Genomic DNA, 8,363 nt, shown 5'->3' on the forward strand with positions numbered 1-8,363 from the left:
TTGTATTCTCCAGATTTTAGACAATGACCCTGTATCATGTTGATAACAGAGCTAGAATAAAAGAGATGTTGAATCAAATATAGACCCAAATGACACCATCACCACGCAGTGATGTCAAAATTAAACGGGGTTGGACTTGCCTCCAAGAAAGCCCAGCTTTTAAACTCTATGTACCTAATGATCTATGGAAATAAGGTTGTGATCTCAAAGGTTTTGTAATTCCATTTGATTATGGTAAACAATAAATTTATGGGAGGGCAGAGTTAAAAGTGAACAGAAACCCGTTTTATTTACAATAAATAAATGGGGAGTTTAGGAATGGAGAGGGTCTCCAATTCTTAGTAGCTGTTGTACTTCTCAGTCAGTGTCACTCTGCTCTCTTGGCTACAGTCAGACCCTGTTGAGGGGCTGGGAATCTCGTCCAGGGTGGTCAGGACAGCCTTACCCCCAGAGAGTGCTGCTCATGTGCAGTTTTGTCCAAGAGAATCCAGGCTCATGAAAACCTGAAGCTGGTTCCAGAAAGGGAAGCCTGAGACAGCAATATTAGGATTCCAACGGCTCTGGTTTCACATCCTTCTTAAAACGCTCAAGCTCAAAGTTCTGAAAGCACGGTGCCCAAACAAGCAGCAATAGGACCTGGGAATTTGCTTGCCATGCAAATTCTTTGGCCTCATCCCAAACACAGAATCAAGAACTCCAGGGGAGGGAGGCACCTATCTGTGTTTTAACAAGCCTTCCAGGCAATTCTGGTGCTTCCTGAAAGCTGAAAACCACCATCCAAATCAGGTGGCTGTGGACAATTCCCCAGCCCCACTAAACCTCAGTGTTTTCCTGTGGCAGGTTGAAAATAAAACCTGAGCTCAAAGCCTTATAGGAGAGGGAAGTAAAGCCCTCTGCACAAAAGGGCACTCACCGATTCACATCACTGTTGTCTCTCTCAGATGCTTTAAAAATCTATCTTTAGAGAGGCTGAAGTTTTTCCTTTCAAGACACTTGAGTATTTGCTGGATGCCAACAATTGAGGGCATCGCTGTTAGACTGAATGAAATAATGTACTGATACAGATAAGCAAGGTAACATGCAAATAATGTTTTTCTTTTTCTTCTTTTGTTTCATTTCTTTTCTCTTTTTCAAAAGAGGTAGAAGGTAGAAAGGGCTTTCAATTGAGATGTAGGGAACTTGTGCTCCAGCTCCAACTGTGTGTGTCCCTTTCTGTGTGGAGCCACACAGAACAGCAGAAGAGAAAGGCCACCTGGAGGGAGGTAACTCAGGGTTCGAATCCCACCTCTGCTGATATACGATCATGAACAGAAGTCTCAAGGGCATCGCATGGCCATGCTGCTGCTCATGAGGTTGGGGATGGCACGTCCTTCCCATCCTTTACCCCACCAAGTCAGTCTTTGTAAAGAAGGAAAAAAACAATGGGCAGTGTTCCCCTTGTAAGACAGGGAGGGACTGTCCCCTACAAGCCTCTCCCCCTGGTTAACACTTTTCATCTTAACTCCCCCTTTAGCAACTCCTCATGATGTTAAGCAGCTTTGGAGATTCAGGCTAACCTGAATTTTCCCTGCCACTCAAACGCAGACATCAGAGCCGTCACTGACCCCTCCCAGCTTGCTAGCAACCAGGGGGATCATTGGGCCTGACAAAAACCATGGACAGAGACAAACCTGGGCTTTATTATTTTGAATTTGCCACCCAGAAAAACTAAGAATTAGAGCAGTTGGGGATTGTCCATAGCCATCCAACTAGACAGCTGCTCCTCCACCTTCAGGGAGCATCGGGGCAAGATGGATTCTATGCCTTTTCCAACTTCCACAGTTGCATTCCTTGCGTGAGTTGGACTGCAGGTCCTTCCTTGCTCTATATCCGGAGCCACAGGGTAGCATCAAGCTTTGGTTCTCAAATTCCTCTCTGCCTCCCTCTTAGGAGGACCCTATAATTACATTTGGGGCCTACCTGGATGATCCAGAATACTCACCTCATCTAACATCTGGGATTAACCACATCTGCAGACTCCCCTTTTGCCATGTAAGCAGCATTCCTGCTTATAGGAACTAAGACTTAGAGGTCACTTGATGCCAGAGGTCAGCCCGCCACATCCAGAAACAAGCGTCTTTTCTGTTAGTGATTAATTCCTCTCTGGTAAAATAGCAAGCAGTTGAGATTGCTATTTTCACTTCCATCAAGTCTAGGAAGAGTATAATCGACCTTCATGTCATAACATGGCAAAGAACGCCTCTTAACATCTGGGCAGGTGTAAGTGGGAAGGCAGGTGTGGCACCCTCTGTACTCTCAAGTCTGGTTTTCTGCCCTAAAACACGGAGAACAGAGTCACGCTGTAAAGACAAAGGAGACCATATGTAAGATGAGAGCCTAACATGGAGCTTGCAGGGTGATATTCTCTCTCATCTCCCCCTTTCTAATTTTTGTATGAGAAAAGGGGTAGCTAGAAATGAATCCTGCAAGCTCTGGCTTCCCAATACAGGAATCCCAAAGCTGACCGAGATGCCTCCTCCCTATCCCTTACTTTCAGGGAAACCACTGTCCAGGCCTCCTTAATGCCCCCCCCCACAAACCCCTTCCCTATCCCAATTACCTAGAGTCATTTCTTTTCCCAGAACTTAGGCTGACTTCCAAGTTCACCTGCCACTGTCTTTCCCCTCCTTCTCCTTCCTCCTCAAGCTCTCCAATCCCCGAAATATTTGCAAGAAAGTCCCAACCCTGTCCTATACCCATCCTTGTGAGACCAAAAAAAAAAAAAAAAATTAAAAAACAAGCTTGAAGGATAGATTGGCAGCTAGAAATGTGATGAGTTTTTGCTACGCTGCTCTTTTTCCCTTTCTGCTGATGCAACTTAGGCTATGCATAATTTTAGAAGCTGATAAGCACACACTTCAAGAGATGGTTGTGAGGAAAGAGTGGTTTATATTGTTGGGTTGTGTAGGCTCAGTGCCTACTCCAGGTGCCCCAGCCTCATCTGTCCCCATCACTCAGATGCTGAGCCCTTTCTAGAGGTCAGGATGGAGTCACTGTTTTAAACACAGATTACCTAGAAATTCAGCTGAGCCACCTAAATAATAAGGTCTTCACTTTACAAAGGAGGATGAAGACTCAGTCATTTGAAGACTTGTTTGAAATCCTACAGCTTAGTCAATAACTGTTGTGTGTGTGGAAATGTTCCAGGTGGAGAATTTCAAGCCCAGGGTCTCCATTCATTCCGTTCAGGCCATGAGAAGATCACTTTTCCTTCCAGAGCTCATTTTCCAGCTCTGACTTTGGTCACAATAATCTCTAGATCTCTTCCATAATCAGAGCTGCACAGTTATAATATTATTATGATATCAACAAGCAAACAGAGAAAGAGCATTTTAAAAAATGGAGCTTCTAGAACTCTTAGAAAACCATTCTACATCCCAGGCCCCTCCTAGGGGAACTGGGAGAAAAATGATCCTCCAGTGTCTTCTTCACAAGTCCAGGGGTACTGGAAGTATTTGAGGCAATACAAAAATGGATATAAGGGAGGTTGACCAAACAAGAAATGCAAAGAAAGTAACTTCCCAATCAAGGACAGCCACACCTGACAGCCCAGTCCTTCCCTACAGCTAGTGCTACTCTCATCTGAAGAGAAAACCAGACCGATGTCTTCCTCATCTCCTTATGCTCATAAACAGGCCTGTGTGCATGCATGTACACTCATTCCCACATCTGCTCACACGTGCACAAACACAAAGGCTCACATTGAGTCAATATAGATTTCATATTAACAATTCATCTGTTTTTTGAGATGTGCTTTACAAGTGACAACAAAATGCACTTCTAAATACTCTAGAGATCAAAGCATCTTTTGTCCCTGGCTGCATCAGCACCAAGTCAAAATTGATCACCAGAAGGCCTTGGCTATGGCCAAGTTGGTCCACATACACTTGTAGCAACCTGTTTTCTAGGCTGTCTCAGGGAGTAGGAAGGAGATAGGCTAACCCACCCACCACAGTGTGAGTGAGAATAGCCATGTTAACCAGGGTAGGGCCGAGTTCATGTAGACATACCGTGTTAGAGTGATAAAGTAACGCCAACAAAGTACCACAAACTGAGTGCCTAAACCACAGAAATTGTCTACTGTTTAGATAGAAGTCTAAAATCAGGGTAAAAAGGGCCATGCTCTCCCCCAAAGTTCCTAAGGAAGGATTTGTCCCAAGTTTCTCTCCAAGCTTCTGGTATTTCCTTAGCATGACTCAGATCTCACTTGGTATTAATCTTGTGCTCATGTCTCTGTCCAACCTTCTCCTTTTTTATAAGGACACCTATCATATTGGGTCAGAGGCCCACTGTCTTAACTAGTTATATCTTCAATGACTCTGTTTCCAATTGAGGTCACATCTTGAGGTACAGGAGGGTAGGACTTTAACACATCTATTATGGGAATCGGACAGAAATCAATCTGTAAAACAAGTAACTAATAAGGAACAGGGGCCACAATCTAATCCTCAGTCTCCTCTATGAAATAGAATTTGCACTGGATGATTCCTAAAGGCCCTTTCAATAGGGACATTCCAAACCCTAGCTGAAGACTCAATTCTATCACAAATTCTATTTGCAATTTTAACAGCACATAACAATTATGTGGGGCAGATTTTTAAAATGCCACATCTACCCTAGAGCAATTATGCACTCTTTGTTAAGGGCAGAGATTGGATGTATTATATGTCTAGGTGACTGACACACGGCCCTTTTAAGATCTCATCTACAATATTCCTGAGACTGAGGTTACATGGTAGGAGACTGAAATACCATCTTATGCAAAATACACAAACTTAACCTTTATTCACACAGGAATCTAATAAAAATAGTCACAGATGCTCATAATAGATAAGTAGCTATAATTCCAAGGACAACAACTAGAGCTTTGATCAAAACTTCTACTCTAATAATAATGTAGAGTGTCACTTACTCCTTCCTGGCAGTTTAGTCCCCTGCCCCCCGACCCATGCTTCCTCCAAGCATAGCACTTATCTTATGCTCCTCTGAAGGCCTTTGTACTGGTCTGTATTCCTTTACGGACTAGGTGCTCCCTAAGGGCAGGGTCTGGGCCATAGTTATTGCTAATGCCTTATACATGGGTAGTGAATGTCTTTGCAAAAACGACTGAGCAAATGAATCTATATAAAGATTCAAGATGGAAAATTCAAACCAGGTTGTTAACAATGACTTTTTCTATAATAATTTGAAAGAATAGCACGTTTGCCACTTTGCCCAAGAATATGCTTTATTTGATTTTATTATGTTGATTGCAAGAGTCCTCATTTAGCACCACACTTAATACAGCAAGATCTGCTCACTTTTTATAAGACTATGCTTTCTAGCAAAAATACTTTTAAAAAACAAATGAGTCATACTGTGCCCAAGATAACCATTTCCAGAGAACCAGTAGCTCTCTCCTTTGGAATTAGAATGAGACCTCAGAGATTTATGGTAACTCCTGAAGGATGCAGGGCACACCCAAAGCAGAATGCCTCGTCAGGGAACATTGCTGGATGAATTATTTCAATTCAAATTCTATATGCATACAAAGATAGAATGAGAAACATAATTACTGCCTGGAAATATAGACATGACTACAAAATTACAGAGAATGTACACAAATGTCTTCATGACCTCATAGCTTCTTTTCCTTCCAAAAAGGAGATGCCAGTAACATAGTGCAAGTATTATTATCATTTCACAGGAAACTGGAAGCAGAGATGTCTGAAAATGCAAATATTACCTATGTATTAATCTATTGAGTAATTATGTGTTCACCGAATACCTATTATGTCCCATGCATGGTGCTTTGGAGAGAGAATAGAGAGGGGTCAGAGCAGCATCCTTACTTCATGGTGTAAAGGTAAAATTTCTAAGCTGATTCTAAGCTGCAAAAGTCTGAGTTAAAGTGTAAAAGACTAGGGCATTGTAAAGCTTCTAGATTACAAGGCCTGGGCTAAAAGGTAAAAGTCTATTGTTACAATTCCTCTGCTATCCCCGGAACCTGTAATCTCTGTAAAGTTGTTAGGACAATGCGGGAGCTGCCCAGTAAATATCTCCATTGATTCCCTGGTTGTTTCATAGCTAAGCGCTCCAGGTAGCATGGCACGTCAGCATATAGGCCCCAGAACCAATCAGTTTAAATGTGTACCCCGTTTAGAAGTGACCAATCACCCCTGCCCAAACTGTTCCCGCCAATGAATGGACTAATCATGTATCAGAATTGTTGTTCAATTTCCCCGCGCCTCATGATGATTTGTTCTGATGTATGCAAAGCCCACCGCCCTCTCCAAAAAGTGTACTTAAGCTCTGCTTGACCTCTGCTCTGGGCTCTGGGCTGCTCTCCCTTCTTGAGTGAGCACGGAGCCCCAGCGCGCTGGAATGGATCCCCAATAAATCCCCTTTTGCCAATTGCACGGAGCCAGTCTCTTGTGTGGTCTCTTTCTCCAACACTCCACTGGACCCTAACATTGGAAAATTTCATTTTGACATTGGAGAAAAAAGAATAGCAAATAGTCGTTATACCAGACAGGATGATATCTGTCCATAAAATGCTCAACAAAGCATGATAGTGACTTTAAATAGAGAGAAGGATCCAAAAGCGGTATTTGAGTAGATGTCCTAAAAGGGTCAAGTTTTGATAGGTAGGGCATTAAAAATTGGGGGAAACTGAGGCATGCATCAGGGCTTAGAAGTGCAAATTGCCATAATCAGGGATTATTGCCCAGCACCCCCCCCCCTTACCTGATGTTCAGGAATAGAAGGGGATATATATTATGGAAAGGGAGATTCTAAGCAGATCTCTAAAGGCCTTGAGTGCCTGAGGAGTTTGGCAATGACTTTGAAGACAGCTGAGAACCACAGAATTTTTCGAGAACACTTTAATGGCTGAAGCAACATTAGAAGTTTAAAGGGGGTGTTATTGGGATCTGGATCATCTCCCGAAGGCTCATGGGTTAAAGGATTACTCCCCAGTGCAACAATGTTCAGAGGAGGAGATTTGGGGAAGTGATTGAATCTTAAGTGCTCTGACCTTATCCATGGATCATTTCACTGAGGGGGGTTCACTGAATGGTGAAAACATTAGGAGTGAGGCCGAGTTGGAGGAAGTAGGTCATTGGGGGCAGGCCCTAGTAGTGTGGATTTTGGTCCTTCCCTTGTGCCCCCTTCTCTCTCACACTCACACCTTCTTGACCACTATGTGGGGAGAAACTCCACTTCACCAGGCCCTTCAGCCATAAGGTTCTACCTCATCACAGGCCCAGAGCAGTGGAATCAGCCAGCCGTGGTCTAAAACTTCTAGAACTATGGGTCAGAATAAATGTTTTCTTCTCTGTTTTTCTCAGATATTTTGTCATAGTAACAAAAAGTTAACATACAAGTTAAAAAAAATACCACTGAAAGAAGGGGCACAAATCTAAGAAACTCAATTGCAGGGTTGATGAGAAGATGAAAAAGAAACCACAGGCCAAACAGAGGAGGGAGAGGTTCATCCATCCAGGTGTCATCAGCATCTGTCTCCACATTTTCCAGAAATGGCCCAGCATACAAATAAAAAATATTCCAATAGGAGCAAAGATATTTGAAGAGAAAAAAAGATCCATCCACAAAATGGAGAAATTCCGCAGTCTTGGCTGGGCACAAAAATCACGAGCCACTCACAGCTTTGTAGACTCAAACAGCAATTCTTTATTCCCGAACTTACACCGGCCTCTATACACGCGTTCTGGGGAAATCCAAGTTCTGCCGTACAATTCACATCCCAAATACTTTCTCAATTCCACAAGAACTCAACGGGAACTCAGGCAGCAGGATACTCCCTATTCTCAGCAGCCATAACCTTCAACCTGGAACTGCCTTAAATCCAGATTGTCCTAAACCGGGAACGCCCTAAACCCAAATTATCCTAAACTGGGATACTTCCTAAAACCTGCAGGATACACCCTAAACCTGGATCCACCCTCGTCCTTGAGCAGGGTCACCTTTCTCAAACACACATGCAATGTCACAGCGAATTTCCAAGGCAAGTCCATTTAACATGGGGTACACTGGCAAGGAAATTTCAATGCGTCATTCCTACTTGGCAATGGCCCTCAGCAGAGAAAGCCAGCTTCCTAGAAAAATATCCACTTGTGATTATAAGGAGATATTATTTAAGGCAGTCTTTAAAAACTATGAGCCAAAGAAATTCTAGAAAAGACTATGGGATAATATATAAAGACAACACAGCAAAAGAAAAAAAAAATCTTAGAAATCAGACCAAGTCAAAAAAATCTTCCAGAAAATCGGCAGAATGAAAAAAAAATTAAGTTTGAGAAAAAGTTAAGTGATAGAGAATATTT

The sequence above is a fragment of the Spermophilus citellus genome (genome assembly GCF_964194105.1).
Source record: "Spermophilus citellus genome assembly, chromosome: 13".
In the NCBI taxonomy this organism is placed as follows: domain Eukaryota; kingdom Metazoa; phylum Chordata; class Mammalia; order Rodentia; family Sciuridae; genus Spermophilus; species Spermophilus citellus.